Source organism: Nomascus leucogenys, chromosome 6 (genome assembly GCF_006542625.1).
Source record: "Nomascus leucogenys isolate Asia chromosome 6, Asia_NLE_v1, whole genome shotgun sequence".
Lineage (NCBI taxonomy): Eukaryota > Metazoa > Chordata > Mammalia > Primates > Hylobatidae > Nomascus > Nomascus leucogenys.
The window spans coordinates 66,183,373-66,203,440 of record NC_044386.1 but is presented as its reverse complement, the minus strand read 5'-3'; positions in this window follow the sequence as shown (position 1 = coordinate 66,203,440).

The window sequence follows — 20,068 nt, the reverse complement described above, 5'->3', positions numbered from 1 at the left end:
TCTTTAGAGTTGAAAATGAATTTGCATCTTATCATTTCACAGACTAATGCCATGGAATTTTTGGCTCCTAAGGACATAGATAGATCACTTTTTTTTTTTTTTTTTTTTTTTTTTGCAAATCAGCCTCTATAATTGGACATAAGTGATATGAGACCTTTTTACAAAGCATCTGCTACTTTTTCTGTTGAGACGTTTACTAGATCTTGCTCCAAAAGAGCAAGGAGATAATAAAGGCTCTTTACTCTTTTCTGATTTTCATAAAAATTCTGTGATAAAACCCTGTTTTTTCACTATTGGAAAGAGTAAACACATGAACTATTTAGTATATATAGATCCCGAATACAGAGTGGTGGTGAATAAAAACTTTTTTCTTTCCCTATTCCCAGAATGTGTAAATTATTTAATAGAGACTTTGCTAAACTTTTACCACAACTAAAAATTCCTCAGTATTAAAGCTCAGTGAAAAGAAATCTCAGTGCCTGAAGACAAGGAAATCAAACCATGTGACAGTCCCATATGCAACTCCAAATCTGTCCTCATAACTGTCTGTAGAGCTCACAAAAGAGTCACACATGTAGCTATTGGAAGAATATCTTACACAATTTGGCACACAAGTTCTAAGATTAGCAGCTGAAGAGGGGGAGGAGGAAGAGAGGAGCATAATACATTAACTGACACCCATCCACTATCCTTCTAAATTGTTTGGAATGTTAAAAATATTGTTTTGATCAATCTATATATACATCCTCAAATTTGAAAGAGAAATTCAAAGCATGTTGTGGTTGAAAGAACAAATGGTTTTTAAAAAAACACTATGAAATATATGTCACTGAACAAGGGAGTCCAGCCAGCTCCCAAGTGGCATGTTAACATGATGAAAAGCAAATCCAGGATGCTGTGAATCAAAGAGGCATGGGTCTATTTTTAAAAAGGCCTGTGTCTCCCCACCCTGTTTGCCAAGTACAATTTTTTTTGGAGTAGCCCAGCGTCCAAAATAGGTAAGCATTTAAATGTTCCAGGGATTACCTGCCCAACACTTGACCACCTCCTCCCCTTATAAGGCCTTCGGCTCTGCATACATCATCCATGTTAATTACCAGACAAACAGAAGAGCTGTTCAACTAGTTCACTTCCCCTATTCTTGAACAGATTGTTTGAGACATAATATGAATACTAATTAATGATAAAATATCTGTGAGTGTTTTGAAATATGGACGAAGATAGCACTTTTAGAAAGGCGCCCAGATAGATCTTGTGCAACAAGCCCCACTGGTCATATGAAGGGTCAGGCTACAGCTTGGAGATATGAGAGCAAAACTGGCAGAGTTTTTGGCTCCAATTCAGTGGGAAACTGTGGACCACTTTTTTTTTTTGGAGGGGGGATTTACTTTCTTGTTAACCTTTTCCCTCTGTTAAATTGGAAGAGTTTAGAATGAAAACTCTTTTCACAGACAAATGGAGAGAAAAACAGAATTTTGTTAGAGGTCAACCTGAGTAGATGGAGGAGTGAGACTTCAACATGTTTGATCCAGGATTATGGGTCTATGCTCTGCAGCAAAAGAAATACAAGCAGGTTAGGGCTGATCCAATGCTGAGAATGCTGAGTGCCCAGGACAGATTCAGCCTCTGTGATGCAAGGGGCAGGGGAAAGATTGTTTAAAAGAATATGATTCCTCTTCAATTCAATCACTCTTTACAAATAGTTTGCTTAGTCTCAGAGAAGTGTACCCATAGAGATATACAAAATATACTTTTTGTTAAAGAGCAAAGCATATTATTAGGTTGAATTATAAAGACAACTGAAATAGTACTTTTTATGATAAGAGTCTAAGTCATTGCCAAATCGTGTTGTCTCCTTTCCTTCTAAAACTGAGTATTGTACTTGCTTCTTAAAACCTTTAAAACTGGCTCTGTCTTATCTCAGAAACTTTACTCCATTAATAAACTAGTCTTTGTATTCTCCTTCAATTTTGATATCTAATGTAAATGCTTAAATAGTGCTTTATAATTCTTTGGACTTCAGTAATTGCAATTTTTTCTAATGCCAAAGAAAAGAGAAGAAGATTATTCAAAATTAAACTTAACAACAAAATAATTTATATTTGACATTAGAGTTGTTTTTGCATTGAATTAACAATGGATATGTAAAATATTAAAGAAATTCATTTGCCTCACTCAAAGAACTGAAAATGTCTCATGAAAATCTGACTTGGGAAAGAATTAAAGTTAGCCGCAGTCTGCATTTCATGTATAGCTAGTCCTTATCTGTCTGAGGTAAGGCCTGGAATTCTTACACTTTCCTGTAATTAGATGATTCTTTCCAAGACTGATTCAAGGTCTGTCATGTTCCAACCTTTCTTAAGGGCAGGGGAAATGATCTCTTATTTGCATTTCAAAGCTTCCCTTTGCATTCAACTAAATTTAGAAAAAAGAGAGATGTCAACATCAAATTATCAAATGAGATACTGTTAACAGTAGTTGCCTAAGATGACAGCAAATTAAGTCCATAAATAAAGAAGGAAAAAGCATAATAAAGATAATTCATTGTAGATATGAACTTTTGTTATAACACAAATTTTTATGCTTGTTTACACTTATTTGTATTTCTCTTCATATATATTAATCTTTCCCCCACCTCCCCACTAGACCTGATGTTAGTACTTTAAGGCCATAGCAAGGCTTTTCTTAAATATTTAGAAAAAAAGGTCTAAGAATACCTTCTAAGTTAACTGGAAAAATATACACAATATCCTGGGACAGGTCTTTTCCTCCTGATTGGTTGAACTCTTGAGACTTAATATTTCTTGGCCTTGCTTCCCCAAAGCCATCTCACCTGGACCCCAATTACATCACACAAAGATCCAAAGTCAACTGAAAGCACCAACTGCCACCCCCAGGCCCTGTGCCTCAGGTCCAAACCCAGGCAGTGCTTACCTATCCTACATGGTGAAATACATAATAAAGCTTAAAGAAGAGGCTGGGCCTGGTGGCTCACGCCTGTAATCCCAGCACTTTGGGAGGCCGAGGCAGGCAGATCATGAGGTCAGGAGATCAAGACCACCCTGGCTAACACAGTGAAACCCCATCTCTACTAAAAATACAAAAAATTAGCCAGACTTGGTGGCGGGCACCTGTAGTCCCAGCTACTCGCCAGGCTGAGGCAGGAGAATGGCGTGAACCCACAAGGCGCAACTTGTAGGGAGCCGAGATTGCGCCACTGCACTCCAACCTGGGCAACAGAGCGAGACTCCATCTCAAAAAAAAAAAAAAGCTTAAAGAAGAGAGGCTGTGTCTTCTAATTCTTCTGAGTGTCCCAAGTATCCTCATGTTGATGTTACATTGTTCATTCAGTACTAAAGGCTGTGGTGTCCTCAAAAGTGACAGCAAGTAAAGTGATTTTTATCGGGCTACTCTGAATTTACTAAGAGCATTCACAATGCCACTAGGACTGGTTGAGTCTTCTCCAGTTTGGAGAGTAGAATGAAAGCTGAAACAGAGATGACATACAGAATCATTAGAAGCACAAAGTACATAAGGAAGGATTTTCCTCCTTCTCATGTTTTTATGTTGCTCAGGCCCAAAACCTTGGAATCTTCCTCTAATCCTTTCTTTCTATTACTCCCCACTTTCTATCTGCCAGGATACACTGTTCTACTTTCAACATATATCCAGAATCCAACAACTTCTCATCATGTTCAGTGTTAACACTCTGATCCAAGCCACTATCATTTTTCATCTGGATTGTGGATAAAACTTTTTTTTTTTTTTTTTTGAGGCAGAGTTTCACTCTTCTTACCCAAGCTGGAGTGCAGTGGTGCGATCTTGGCTCACTGCAACCTCCGCCTCACAGGTTCAAGTGATTCTCCTGCCTCAGACTTCTGAGTAGCTGGGATTACAGGCATCACCACCACACCCGGCTAATTTTTTGTATTTTTAGTAGAGATGGGGTTTCACTATGTTGGCCAGGCTTGTCTCGAACTCCTGATCTCAGGTGATCCAGCCGCCTCTGCCTCCCAAAGTGCTAGGATTACAGGCGTGAGCCACCACGCTCGGCCCTGGATACAACTTAGTCGGTCCATCTGCTTCTATTCTTGCAAGAATCTATGCTCAACCCAGTACCTGAGTGACCTTTGTAACATGAAAGTCAGATTAGGCCAGACCTCTGCTCCACCTGTGAATTGAGTTTGTGAATTATCATAACACCATCTTGTGCAATAATTCACCAAGTAGTTTACCATTAATGCCTTTTATGGCATGTTTAACAAGCATCGTGAGGGAAGAGGAACAGTTGACTTACCTACCAAGTGGGCAAATGCACAAGATACTCTCTGTGCCACTTGCCCACTTGGTAGAGGATGTCAAAGTCAAGAGTCCCTAACAAATATTTATATAACTTATCTTTAATTCAAATTTATGAACAGATGATTGTCTAGATGTCAGAGTAATATATGACTCATAAAAGTATGCAATACCAGAACACACAGATTTAACATAGAATATGGAAGTACATATAACCTAAACTATTTATTTTGGTGGAAAATCTTTTTTTTAGAGACAGAGTGTCACTCAGTTGCCCAGGCTGGGGTACAGTGGTGTGATCACAGCTCACTGCAGCACCAAACTCTTGGGCTCTTACTCCCGTCTCAGCCTCCCAAGTAGCTGGGAACACAGGCGTGCACAACCACACCCAGCTAATTAAATAAAATTTTTTTTTGTAGAGATGGAGTCTTGATTTGTTGGCCAGGCTGGTCTTGAACTCCTGGCTTCCAGTAATCTTCCTGCCTTGGATTACAGGTGCTAGCCACCACACCCAGCTGAAAATCCTTAACAACAGCTAACATTTACTGAGCCATTATGATATGCCATTTAATGTGCTAGGCATTTTAGCTGCATAATTTCATTTGATTCTCACAAATCCACTGTCGGCACTATTATTATACCTATTTTAACGACAAGTGCACTGGAACTTGGAGATGTAAATCACTCAAGGTTACACATGTGGGACATGGCAAACCTGGGACACAATTATAAGGATGTTTGATGGCAGTGCCCGTGCAGTCTTAACTACTAAGTCATATTACTTTTAATTTCCATAGGCATTTTTCTTATCTTTGGCTCTAGTGCTTGATCCAATATTGGATATGAAACTTTCTATACATTTAGTACAGTTTCAGCAAAGTTAGTACAGTTTCAGAGTTAAATAGCTTTTCCAAAATTCTAAAGAATAATGCAAAGTTAGAGTCAGATTAGCATGGTAGATAGAGCTTGAATTTTAGAGCCAGCAAGACCTGGGTTGTGGGCCTTTGGACAGGTTACCCTGTGAAACCAGTTTTCTTATCTGTGAAATGACAATTATGCTATCTGTATATAGAATGCTCAGTATTTTGCAGACAATATACCAATAGTCACTGTTAATCTCTAATGTTGAATCATTTGAAAACCACACGATCTCACAAACAAAGCAAATGTTTTGATAGTATATAGATTTGTTTTCTTTATGTACTTGGTAGCTTAATTATTAATGAATTATAACATTAATTTTTTCTTCAACTCTGACTCTCACTTTATTTTCATATTCAATGCTATTGGTTTAGTCACATGACTGAATTAAAACTTATTGCTTCTTACAATAGTCCGATAAATTACTAATGAATAATTTAATACTAATAAAAAGATTAATTTAATGAGTTCTTAAATTATAACAAATTATTATTCTATCACAGGTTACAGTTATATGTAGCATAAAACTAATTATGGTCATTTACTTATTTAATCAGTAAATTTTTACCAAGTGCCTATATGTGCCGAGCACTGAACTCTTTGCTAGACATTTAATATGAAAATACACCATCCCTACTCTGAATAAATAGTCTAGTGGGAAGACATTCATGCCAAGAGGGCCATTGAATCGTTTGGAAAACCAGTAAAAAGGTACCACAATTGATCAATCAAAAAACAAGTTGCTGAACTGGGGCAATGGCAGTGGATTGACATAGAGGGCCCTTATATCTAATGGCAATATTCAGTAAGTAGAACTGATGGCATGTGATTCTAGATGAGATGTATACTTGGGGAGGGCAGAATGTAAAGGAAAGGATCTAGGCTGACTCATGGGTTTCTATTTGATCTAGAGACACAACTTGTAAAATTGGTGTGCTAAACAAAAGTATTTTCTCCCTAAAATCTAACTCGTGGAATCATCAGTGATATTGGAATCAACAATAGCAAATGTAAGTCATAATGACATTAAGTTTAAGTAGAGGAGGACAAATAGAAAAAATTTTTAAAAATAAAATGCTAACAAATGTAACTAGTTACATCACCACCATATAAATTAGGTGCAATGCTTTATGATGATAAAAATCACTTGAAGTATAAGCAAAAATTTAGGTTTAGATTAGATAAACTTGCATTTTCATTTCTCCTGTGATTGACAGCAAATATCCAATCTCCCATGTCAGCAGTGGATATTTAGAAGGCATACCAATGTCCTTATTATTTATTTATTTATTTATTTTTTTGAGATGGAGTTTCGCTCTTGTTGTCCAGGCTGGAGTGCAATGTCGGATCTCGGCTCATTGCAACCTCTGCCTCCTGGGTTCAAGCGATTCTCCTGCCTCAGCCTCCCGAGTAGCTGGGATTACAGGCATCTGCCACCACGCCTGGCTAATGTTTGTATTTTTAGTAGAGACGGGGTTTCACTATGTGGGCCAGGCTGGTCTCGAACTCCTGACCTCAGGAGATCCACCTGCCTCGGCCTCCCAAAGTGCTGGGATTACAGGCGTGAGCCACTGCACCCGGCCACCAATGTCCTTATTAATGTGAGCCTCAAATATGGTTCTAACCGTTAATTTTGAGACTGGTGTCCCAGAGCCATTTCAGCAACTGTGTGCTCAACTTGCTACAATTACAGCAAAGCCACATAGCAGGAGAAAAGTTTATATTGCAAAGGGATATACAGTTCTTTCTTGGTATCAGTGGGGGAAGGGTTCCAGAGTCTCCCTTGAATACCAAAATCTGAGAATGCTCATGTCCCTGATATAAAATGGCATACACACATCCTCCCTGTATGTTTTAAGTCATCTCTCGATGACTTATAATACTTAATGCAAAGTAAATGCTATGTAAACTGTTGTTATACTGTATTTTTTTTACCGAGTAATGACAAGAACAAAGTCTGTACGTGCTCGGTACAGACACAACATTTTTTTTCAAGTATTTTCAGTCCTCGGTTGGTTGAATCCACAGATGCAGAACCCACAGATACAGAGGGCCAACTGTAGTCATTGGATCGATCTGCTCTTTAAAAAGCTATTTAGAGTTTCAAGTGCAAGCTGCTTGCTGAACAAAAATCCTCAGACACAACCACAGGATTTCAACCAAACTTCAAGTATTTTACAAAGAAATAATATAGTATTTGTTCAAAGAGAATGAAACACCTGTTTCTAAGGGTGATTTAAGTCAATAAGTAATAAGCTAAATCTTTGTTATGAATGCATTCTGAGGTCTGAATGACTGTTGCCCTTTCAGAGGGCAAAGTGCACAAAAGATTCAGTGACCTTCTGACTTGACAGTCAAATAACTACCATTATGTTCAGTCAATATAAGTAAGCATGGCTGACAATTTGCTAATTGGCCGCCTGTGGTCAGTCAAGTGTACTTTTGACCTTAATGAGAACCTAATCAATTAATACTCAGGGCAATAAAGACTTCTTACTGATTAAGTTAGACAGAAATCATCTTTTTCTAATAGGATTAACGCTACAAAGTGGCCAACTTTTTTTTTAATATATGATAATCCTCTTTTCTCTGGACTCTCTTATTTAGCTAACACGGTGAAACTGAATTATGAAAGGTGAGATCTTTTGTTGAACTATGCTTAAAGCTTTTTTTTTTAATTAAAAAAAAAAAACCAAGCAGTGTAATTAAGATACTAAAATGAGAACGTCTGGTGTTTATTTGAATTATATGATAATCAACTGAACCTGATATGATCATAGAATTGAAAAAAAAGTATGTTTTCTTACACCAAAAGAGTCCATATTGAAATCCTTAAAATATAATGGAAGCCACTAGAATTGTTTTTAAATCAGGGTCCTTTTCTGGCAACTACTAAGATGATAGTAGCTAGGATTCCAGAGGCATACAGTTTTCTTTTTAATTGAAAAGAAAGATGATACTATTGTCTTTCATGAAGATATTTTAAAAATGCTCTTAAAATAAAAATTTCTTTACATTACAAGAGCAACTGTCATTTTAAGTCACAAAGTGTAGTCTTCTCTTCCGTAATGTGGTTGATATAAAGCAGCATCCTTTTATGTGCTCTGTAGAGTAGGTAAACAGCCTCTATGCTGAAATGCAGCCATAATTTGTAGGAGCTTCCAGAATTACTTTCTGTTTACAATGCATAATATCTGACTTGGCAAAAGAACAAGTTTATCATTTTAGATTAAAAATTTATCATTTAGACACAGTGACTAAAAATTTATAATTCTCTGAGATAAGCTTTCCTCTTTAAGGCTTTGCAATTCATTTGGCTCAGACGATACTTTTGAAAATGTATGTATTTTATATAGGAGAGCAGATATGGTTCCTTTAAAAAATAGTTGAAAAGCAACAGCTGTGTATCTGCAATAACTGTTTCATGACGCTTTTAATACAGATAAATATGCAAATATGTCAGACTATTTTTAATACACCATTTTCACGCAGCCTAGTGACTGAAAACAGAGCAAATGTTCTGTGTATTTAGATTCATAATGAGAAATATACACCACTCAAAACTGGAATTATTGTCATGTTGCAGCGAGTAATAAAAAATATGTTTTTGGATGGTAAATAAAACAGTGCTAAGTCATAACAAGTACACTGACAAAGTCCAGGGAGTAGCTGTTTAGTTTCTACTACCATGTCATCAGTATTGTTTAAAAAAACTACAACGCACTGCTCAGATTCTTCTGCTGATGGGATAATACATGTTAATATCACAAACAATAGGTAATTTTATCTAGATTCTAGTTTCTGAAGGCAGGGCCAATTGGGTTTCATAATTTAGATAAGTAATTCAAGTAGTTAAATCAAGTTACATTTTTTAGTAGAATCATATGAGAAATCCATAATGGAATTAGAATTAAGTCCCATGGGTTCAGCTGAACCTTACTATGCTAAGCTTTCTTTTAATATTACCCACAATGACTTTTTTCCACATTTATTATGAAAATGTCAAACACAAAGCAGAGTGTAATAAGGAACATCCACATACACTACCACCATTAACATTTTACTAATCTTGTGATATCATATATCTGTCTACTATAATTTTTTTCTTTTAGATTTTTGACTACTTTTATTTTTTCAAAATAGACTATTTTGGGAGGGCAGTTTTATGTTTACAGAAAAGTTGAGTGGGAAATACCAAGAAGTCCCACATCACCTCCCAACCTCTCTCCATAGTTTCCTCTATTAACATTTTGGGTTAGTGTAGTATATTTGTTACAATTGATGAGTGTCTGTTTTGTGCTGCTGTAACAGAATACTACAGACTGAGTAATTTATTAAGAACAGAAATGAACTGGCTCATCGTAGGATCTGTAATAATTAATTAGACCATGATGACTCCACCCTCATGAATGAACTCACAGTTCTGGAGGCTGAAAAGTCCACTATAAAGATGCCACCATCTGGTGAGAGCCTTCTTGCTGCATCATAACATGTTGGTAGGCATCACACTGTGAAAGGGCAAAGAGGCAGGAGACAGGAGTGAACAAGAGTGGGGTAAACCCACTCCTGCAATAATAGCATTAGTTCATTCATGAGGGTGAGGTCATCCTGGTCTAATTAATTATTACAGATCCTACCTCCCAAAACTGTTGCAATGGCAATTAAATTTCAACATGACTCTGGAAAGGACAACCATTCAAAACATAGTATTCTACCACCAACACAAGGGGCAGTATTGAAAAAAAATTTTTTTTGAAGTATTCCACCTCTAGCCTCCCAAAACTTACACATTCATTTCAACCCAACAGCTCTCAAAGTCTTAACTCATTCCAGCATCAACTCAAAAGTCTAAGTCCAAAGTCTCATCTAAATCATCTGTGGGTGAGATTAAAGGCACAATTCATCATAAGGCAAATTCCTCTCCAGCTGTGAGCCTGTGAAATCAAAACATGCTACAAGCTTCCAAAATACCAAGGCGGAACAGGCAAAAAATGAACATTCATATTCCAAAAGGGGAAAAGAGTAAACAACATTAAATCATAAGACTCCAGAATAACCTTTCTTGACTCCATGTCCTGCCTCCTGAACACACTAGGGTGGGGGGTTGGGCCCCCTAGGCCTCAGGCAGCCCCACCCCTATGGCTCTGCTCATGTAGCAGCTATCACAAGTTGAATTGCTGGGGCCACCTATTGGTGGTTCTATAGTTCTGGGGTCTTAGGGGTGGCCCTATTCCCATGGCTCCACTAAGAACTTCCCTGACAGGGACTTTCTGCAGAGGCTGCACCCCTATGGCTCCACTAAGTACTGCCCTGGTGGGAACTCTCTGCAGTGGCTCCACTCCTGTGACAATTCTCGGCCTGGGTCTCAAGGGTCTCTGAGGTATTCTAGGTGAAAGCCACCATAGTACCAAGCTCATGCACCCTGTGTCTGCAGATTTATCACCATGTGGACCATTATGGGTCTGTATGTTCCTGAGAGAGGCAGCAGGACCACTGGTTTTGCCCTTAAGGTCCTAGATAGGAAAGACAACCTGGAAGATCTCATAAATGGCTTTGGGTTGTTCTCCCACTGTCCTGATGAATAGCACTTGGCTTCCTTCTATCCATACTAATCCCATTATCAAAGGGTAGCTTGGCTACCCCCTTGGTATTCTCTCCCAAGCAAGCTTTTTAATTCTTTATATGGCCAGGTGTCAATTTTTCCAAGTGGTTACATTCTGCTTTCTTTTTAATTAATTATAAATTCCATCTTTAACTCACTTCTCTTTTCTAACATTGTACTATGTGCAGTTGAAAGAAGGCATGCAGCACCCTCAATATTTTGCTTAGAAATTTCTTCTGTCAGATATCCCGGTTCATGGCACTTAAATTCTGCCTTCCATAAAGCCCTGGGCCATGGACACAATTCAGCCAAGTTCTTTGCCACTTATAATAAGGATGGCCTTAACTCTAGTTTCCAATACCTTGTTTCTCATTTCTGAGATTTCATTAGAATTGCTTTTACTGTTAACATTTCTATCAATATTCTGATCATGAACACTTACATAATCTCTAAGAAGTTTCAGACTTTCCCCACAGCTCTCTTCTTCTGAGCCACGTAGAAACAATTCACTAGAATTACCCATAATGCTCAATTCATGACAATGTAGGCTTTTTCCAGCGTTAATTTCAAAATTGTTCTACCTGCTACCCACTACTCAGTTCCAAAGTCACTTCCATACTTTCAGGTATTTGTTATGTGAACCAAAAGTATTTGAGACAGGTTTCAATCAATTTAGAAAATTTATTTTGGCAAGGTTAAATTAAGAACATGCCCTTGGCACAGTCTCAGGAGGTCCTGATGACATGTGCCCAAACAAGATGATTAGGGTACGGTTTGGCTTTATACATTTTAGGGAGACATGAGACATCAACCAATACATGTAAAATGTACACTGGTTTGGTCTGGAAGGGTAGGACAACTTGAAGGGGGTGGCTTTCAGGTCATCGGTAGATGAGAGAGAAATGGTTGCATTCTTTTGAGTCTTTGACTAGCCTTTCACTGAATACACAATTCACATATGAACTGGAGTACAGAAAAAGTCACTTTTGTCTTAGTCTGGATCAGTGAATCTGCATTTTTACATAAACAATAGGGAAGAGGAAGCAATCGGATACACATCTGTCTCAGGTGAGCAGAGGGATGACTTTGAGTTCTCTCCTTTGTCCTGTACCTGTGAAGATAAACTATCAATTTACATTGCCAGGGTGAAATTCAACTGTTTCAGGGTAAAGATCTTGAGGCCCACAAGGAATTTCCTTGTGGGCAAATTGTGACGGAGGTAAGTAGCTTTTTAATCTTTGTAGCTATCTTATTTAGGAATCAAATGGGAGGCAAGTTTGCCTGAGGCAGTTCACAGCTTGACTTTTCCCTCTGCTTAGCGATTTTGGGGTCCAAAGACTTATTTCATTTCACAGTTGTAACAAGTTATAACAACTCTCCACTCTCTAGTACCACTTTTCTTAGTTTTCTTTGTGCTGCTATAACAGGGTACTTGACTGGGTAATTTGTAATGAATGGAAATTTATTAGTTTACAGTTTTGGAGGCTGGGAAGTCTAAGATTAAAAGGCCAGAATCTTGCAAGGGCCTTCTTGCTGCATCATGCTATGGTGGAAGGCATCACATGGTAGAAGAGCAAAAAGAGGGCAAGAAAAGGAGCAAGATAGGCAAATCTACTCTCCTGATAGTGAACTCACTCTCAGGAAAACAGCATTTGTCCATTCACGAGGGTGGAGCTCTAATGGACTCATCATCTCTTAAAAGTCCCACCTCCCAATGACATTATAATAGCAATTAAGGCCGGGCACCGTGGCTCATGCCTGTAATCCCAGCAATTTGGGAGGCCGAGGCGGGCAGATCACGAGGTCAGGAGATGGAGACCACCCTGGCTAAGACAGTGAAACCCTGTCTCTACTAAAAATACAAAAAATTAACCGGGCGTGGTGGCGGATGCCTGTAGTCCCAGCTACTTGGGAAGCTGAGGCAGGAGAATGGCATGAACCTGGGAGGCAGAGCTTGCAGTGAGCAGAGATCATGCCACTACACTCCAGCCTGGGCGACAGAGGCAAAACTCCGTCTCAAAAAAAAAAAAAAAAAAAAAAGCAATCAAATTTGTCATAATTTTGGAGGGGACAAACATTTAGACTACAGCAATGAACCAATATTAATAAATTACTATTAATTAAAGTCTACAGTTTTTATTATAGTTTCACTCTTTGTGTTGAACTTTCTATGAGTTTTAACTAATGCATAATGAAATGTACCCACTATTACAGTTTCTTACAGAATAATGTTAACTGCCTTAAAAATCCCCTGTGCTCCACCTATTCATCCCTCATTCCCTCTTCTGGAAATCCTGGCAACCACTTATCTCTTTACTGTCTCCATAGTTTTATCTCTTTTCAGAATGTCATAGAATCATATAGCATGTAGCCTTTTCAGATAATCTTCTTTTAATTAGCAATATGCACTTAAGGCTCATCCAGTCTTTTTGTGGCGTGATTTTAGGTTTTTTTTTTTTTTTTGAGACCAAGTGTTGCTCTGTCACCCAGGCTAGAGTGCAGTGGCGTGACCTCAGCTCACTGCAACCTCCATCTCCTGGGTTAAAGCGCTTCTCCTGCCTCAGTCTCCAGAGTAGCTAGGATTACAGCCACCCACCACCATGCCCAGATAATTTTTGTATTTTTAGTAGAGATGGGGTTTCATCATGTTGGCCAGGCTAGTCTCAGACTCCTGACCTCAAGTGATCTGCCCACCACGGCCTCCCAAAGTGCTGGGATTACAGGCATGAGCCACCATGCCTGGCCTGATTTTAGCTTTGAATAATATTCCATTGGATGGATGTACTAAAGTTTGTTCATCCACTCCTCTAATGAAGGACATCTTGGTTGCTTCAAATGTTTAGCAATTATGAATAAAGCTGCTACGAACATTCATGTATTGGTTTTTAAATAAATGTAAGTTTCAACTTATTTGGGTAAATACCAAGGAGCACAGTCACTGGATCTTATGTTAAGAATATAGTCAGTTTTGTATAAAACTGTTAAACTGTCTTCTAGAGTGGCTATGCCATTTTGCATTTCCACCAGCAATGAATGAGAGTTCCTCTTGTTCCATATTCTCACCAGCATGTGGTATTGTCAGTGTTTTGAATTTTGCTGTTCTAATAGGTGTGTAGTGGATTTAATAGATTTTTAAGGACACTTTGTACTTGGAAGTAAATTTATATTTACAGAAAAGTCACACAGGTAATACAGAGAATTCCTGTATACCACTCAACCAATCTCCTCAATGTTAACATCTTAAATTACCGTGGTATACTTGTCAAAACTAAGATACCAACGTTGATACACTGTCAGTCACTAAACTCCAGACTTTATTCATATTTCATCAGTATTTCTATTAATGTTTCCCTTTCGTTTCAGGATCCCATCCAGGATAACACATTGCATTCAGCCATATGTCTCCTTAGTTTCCTCTGGTCTATGACAGTTTCTCAGTCTTTCCTCATTTTCCATTACCTTGACAGTTTTAAGGTGCACTGGTGAGGCATTTTGTCTCTTAATCTGAGTTTATCTGATACTTACTCAGGATTAGATCAGAATTACAGGATTTGGGTAAGAATACCACAGAGGTGAAATGTCCTTCTCATCACATCCTATAATGGGGTATATGCAATAAAAATAACCTATTACTGGTGATGTTAATCTTGATCATTTGATTAAGGTGCTGTTTATCAGATTTGTTTACTATAAAGACGCTATTCCTCTCTTTTCATGCTCTATTATTTGTAAGGAAGTCATTAAGTCCAATCAATACTTGATGGTAGGGGATTATTTATATCAGTATAATAAAGTTATGTATATGTATTTTATACTTTAAATTTTGTTGCTAAAATTGTTATAGCTTTGGCCATTGGAGACGTGTTCAGGATGGCTTTCTGTCTACTTGATGTCTCTAGCCTTTTATTTTTTTGAGTACTTCCTTACTTTCAGACACTATAACATACTTCAGGCTCATATTGTATCCTCTCTGCCCCAGATATAGAATCAGCCATTTCTTCAAAAAGTCCAGATTTTTTCTATTAAGGTATGGTATTTTGAAACAAAGATCCAGGTACTAGGTGTGCTTGCTGTCACTGGTGTGTTACCACAATGATTTACTTATCTTTGAACTAAGATTATAACATGAGGAGGTATAATTTGAAAATTTGACTTTTCTTAAATTTAAATACCTGAGAGGAGTTACATCAGCAAAGTATCTTGAATTGTTCTATCTAATGGCTTAGAAAAATCATACTATTGTCAAAAATATTTTTTATTTGTGATTTTAACCTGTCTCATTTGTACCTATATTAAAAATGATTTATTGCTGGGCAGGGTGGCATGCGCCTATAGTAGCAGCTACTTGGGAGGCTGAGGCAGGAGGACTGCTTGAGTCCAGGCTTCTGAAGCCATAGTGTGCAATGATAATGCCTGTGAATAGTCACTGCACTCCAGCCTGGGTAACATAGCAATATCTCATCACAAAAAAATAAAAATAAAAATAAAAATATTATTATAGAAATAACGGAACCATCAGGAATAGCTGTAAATGCTCATGCATCTATTCAGTTTTCTGCAATCTGGAACAGGCATATTAGTGTAGTATGGTGATAGCTTTATTTTTTCAGCTAAAATACTTTGTCTCTTTGTATAGTTCTCCGAACTGCTTTTCCCCTTATACTAATAAATACCTTTACTCAGTCTTTACATACGTAAGGTAACAAAAATAAATTAATTCACTAGTTAGCTGTTATTTGGGAGTGGTAATAGAGGAAAGTTTCCACATAACATTTAAAAAAATAGGTAAAGAAAAGTGCAGCACGACTATAGTTGTATGGAAAGCCTTATTGGTACAAGTCAAAATGGCATATCATCATCAAAATGGTCTCATGTTTAGTGGAAAAAGCTATCCTTGGACTGAAGAAACCTGGGATACATTTACAACAGCTACAAATAAAATTAAAAACCTGGGAATTAACTGAAGAGGTGAAAGACCTCTACAATGAAAACTACAAAACACTGATGAAAGAACTTGAAAAGGTCACAAAAAATGGAAAGATATTCCATGTTCATGGATTGGAAGAATGAATATAGTTAAAAATGTTCAGACTACCCAAAGCAATCTACAGATTGAATGCAATACTGATCAAAATACCAATTTTGTCTGGTTTTGGTATCAGGGTAATACTGGCTCATAGAATGAGTTTGGAAGTATTCCCTCCTCAGATTTTTTGGAATACTTTAAGTAGGATTGGTATCAGCTCTTTAAATGTTTGGTAGAAATCAGCAGTGAAGCCATTAGGTTCTGTCTGGGCTTTTCTTTACTGGGAGACTTTTTATTATGGTTTTCATCTTGTTACTTGTTATAGGTCTGCTCAGGTTTTGGATTTCTTCCTGTTTCAATCTTGGTAGGTTGTATGTGCTGGAAATCTGTCCATTTCTTTTAGATTTTCTAATTTATTGGCATGTAGTTGCTCATAGTAGCCACTAATGAACCTTTCAATTTCTGCAATATCAGTTATAACATCTTCTTCTTCTTCTTCTTTTTTTTTTTTTTTGAGACGGAGTCTCGCTGTGTCGCCGAGGCTGGAGTTCAGAGGCACCATCTCGGCTCACTGCAAGCTCCGCCTCCAGGGTTCACGCCATTCTCCTGACTCAGCCTCCTGAGTAGCTGGGACTACAGGCGCCCACCAACACACCCGGCTAATTTTTTGTATTTTTATTAGAGACGGGGTTTCACCATGTTAGCCAGGATGGTCTCAATCTCCTGACCTCATGATCCGCCCGTCTCGGCCTCCCAAAGTGCTGGGATTACAGGCGTGAGCCACCGTGCCTGGCCTAACATCTTCTTTTTCATCTCTGATTTTATTTGGCTCTTCTCATTTTTTTTTCCTTAGTCTGGCTAAAGGTTTGTCAATTTTATTTTTCAAAAAAACAACTTTTTGTTTTATTGATCTTTTGTATTATTTCTTCATTTCAAATTCATGTATTTCTGCTCTGATATTTTTTTTTCTTCTACCAAGTTTGGTTTTGGTTTGCTCTTGCTTTTCTAGTTTTTAAGATACATTGTTAGGATGTTTATTTGGTTTTTCTTCTTTTTTTTTGATGTAGGCATTTATAGATATAAACTTCCCTCTTAGTACCATTTTTGTTGTATCCCATAGGTTTTGGTATGATGTGTTTCCATTATCATTTGTTTCAAAAAATTTTTCAATTTTCTTCTTAATTTCTTTACTGACCCATTGATCATTTGTGAGCATATTGTTTAATATTCATGTATTTGTATAGTTTCTAAAATTCCTCATTATTGACTTCTAGTTTTATTCCATTGTGGTCACAGAAGATACTTGCTATTTTTTCAATTTTTTGAATGTTTTAAGACTTATTTTATGACCTAATATATGGTTTATCCTTTAGAAAGATTCATGTTCTAAAGAAAATAATGTATATTCTGCAGTCATTCAATGAAATGTTCTGTAAATATCTGTTAGATCCATTTGGTCTATAGTGTAGACTAACATTGTTTGCATAAACAAACAAACAAAAAGAAAACTAATAAAGACCCTGCACCTTAAAAGTTAAAAAGTGTCCCCCAACTTTTTAACTTTTTATTATTACTGTTTATATGTTATTGTACTGCCCATGTCTTGAAAAGTTGTTGTAGTTATTATTTTAGATTGGTTCATTGTTTAGTCTTTCTAACTGTAGTTTACACACTACAGTTACAGTGTTATAATATTCTGTGTTTTTCTGTGTACTTACTATTACCAGTGAGGTGGTTTTTGTTTTGTTTTGTTTTGAGACAGGGTGTTTTCTGTCACCCAGGCTGGAGTGCAGTGGCACAATCTCGGTTCACCATAGCCTTGACCCTCTGAGCTCAAAGAATTGTCCCACCTCAGCCACCAAGTAGCTGGGACCACAGACACGCACCACTATGCCTGGCTAATTTTTGTATTTTTGTAGAGATGGGGTTTCAGCACATTGCCCAGGCTGAACCAGTGAGTTTTATACCATCAGATAATTTCTTATTGCTCACGAACGCCCTTTTCTTTCTGATTGAAATACTCCCTTTAGCATTTCTTGTAGAACAGGTCTTGTGTTGATGAAATCCCTCATCTTTTGTTTGCCTGGAAAAGTCTTTATCTTTCCTTCATGTTGGAAGGATAATTTTGTTGGATATATTATTCCAGGGTAAAAGTTTTTAGCACTTTAAATATGTCATGTCACTCTCTCCTGGCCTGTAAGGTTTCCCTGAAAGTCTGCTCCAGGCATATTGGAGCTCCATAGTATGTTATTTGGTTCTTTTCTCTTGCTGCTTTTAGGATCTTTTCTTTATCCTTGACCTTTGAGAGTTTGATTATTAAATGCCCTGAGGTAGTCTTCCTTGGGTTAAATCTTCTGGGTGTTCTATAACTTTCTTGTACTTGGATATTGATATCTTCCCCTATATTTGAAAAATTCTCTGTTATTATAACTTTGAATATTCTATCCCTATCAATTTCTCTACCTCCTCTTTAAGGCCAATTACTCTTAAATTTGCTGTTTTGAGGCTATTTTCTAGATCTTGTAGGTTTGCTTCATTGTTTTGTTTTGTTTTGTCTTTTCTATGTATTTTCAAATAGCCTGTCTTCAAGTTCACTAATTCTTTCTTCTGCTTGATCAACTCTGCTATTAAAAGACTCGGATGTATTCTTCAGTATGCCAATTGCATTTTCAACTCTAGAATTTCTGCTTGATTCTTTTAAATTATTTCAATCTGTTTGTTAAATTTAGCTGATAGAATTCCAAATTCCTTCTCTGTGATATCTTGAATTTCTTTGAGTTTCCTAAAAACAGCTATTTTGAATTTTCTGTCTGAAAGGTCACATATCTCTGTTTCTCTAGGGTTGATTCCTGGTGTTTTATTTAGTTCATTTGGTGAGGTCATGTTTTCCTGGATCATCTTGATATTTATAGATGTTCGTCTGTGTCTGGGTATTGAAGAATTAGGTATTTATTATAGTCTTCAGAGTCCAGGCTTGTTTGTGTCCATGGTTCTTTAGAAGGCTTTCCAGATATTTGAAAGGACTTGGGTGTTGTGATCTAACCTGTATCTGCTTTTTGGCACCCAAAGCTTGGTAAACTGTGGTTCTTGCAGACTTGTAGAGGTATACTGCCTTGATTGGACAAGATCCAAGAGAATTCTCTGGATTACCAGATAAAGACTTTGTTCTCTTCCCTTACTTTCTCTCAAACAAATGGAGTCTCTTCCTGTCTGTTTTGAGCCACCTGGAACTGGGGATGGAGTGACACAGGAATCCTGTGGTCACTACCCCTGGGACTGTACTGGGTCAGACCTGAAGCCAGCACAGCACTGAGTCTCACCCAGGCCTGCTGCAACCACTCCCTGGCTACCACCTGTGGTCACTCGAAGCCCTGGGGCTCTACAATCAGCAAGTGGCAAAGCTAGCCAGGCCTGTGTCCTTTTCTTCAGGGTGGCGAGTTCCCCTAGGCCCCAGGCAGGTCCAGAGGCGCCATCTGGGAGCCAGGGACTACTGTCAAAAACCTTAGAAGCCTACCTGGTGTTCTACTGTACTGCAGCTGAGCTGGCACTCAAATCACAAGACACAACACTTTCCACTCTTCCTTCCCCTTTCCAAAGGCAGAGGAGCCTCACCTTGTGGCCATCACTACCTCAGACCCACAGGGTGTACTGCCAGACTACCACCAATGTTCCCTTAAGGCCCAAGGGCTCTTCAGTTAGCTTGCGGTGAATGCCGCCTGCCCTAGGACTCACCTCTCAGGGGAGTGGGCTCCCCTTCTGGCCCAGAGCAGGTCCAAAAATGCTATGCAAGAGTGAAGTCCTAGAGTCCTGGGAACCCCAAGAGTCTGCTTGATGCTCTACCCCACTGTGACTGAGCCGGGACCCAAGGTGCAAGACAAAGTCCCACTTTTATCAAAAAGAAGTCTTGCCCTGTAGTCACCACAACTGGGAATGTGCTGAGTCTCCCCTGAAGCCAGCAAGTCTCAGAATCTCACCCAAGGCCCTCAACATAGTACCTGGGTGTTGCTGCTGGTTATTTAGGGCTCAAGGGATCTTCAGTTAGCAGGTGATGAATCCTGCCAGGACTGAGCCCTTCCCTTTAAAGCAGCAGATTTCCTTATGTCCCAAGGTGTGTCTAGAAATGTACTGAAGCTAGGGCCTGGAAGGGGAGTTCAAAACTCTGAATGGTGCCCTGTCCTGCTGTGGCTGAGCTGGTATCCAAGATACAAAATAATGTCCTC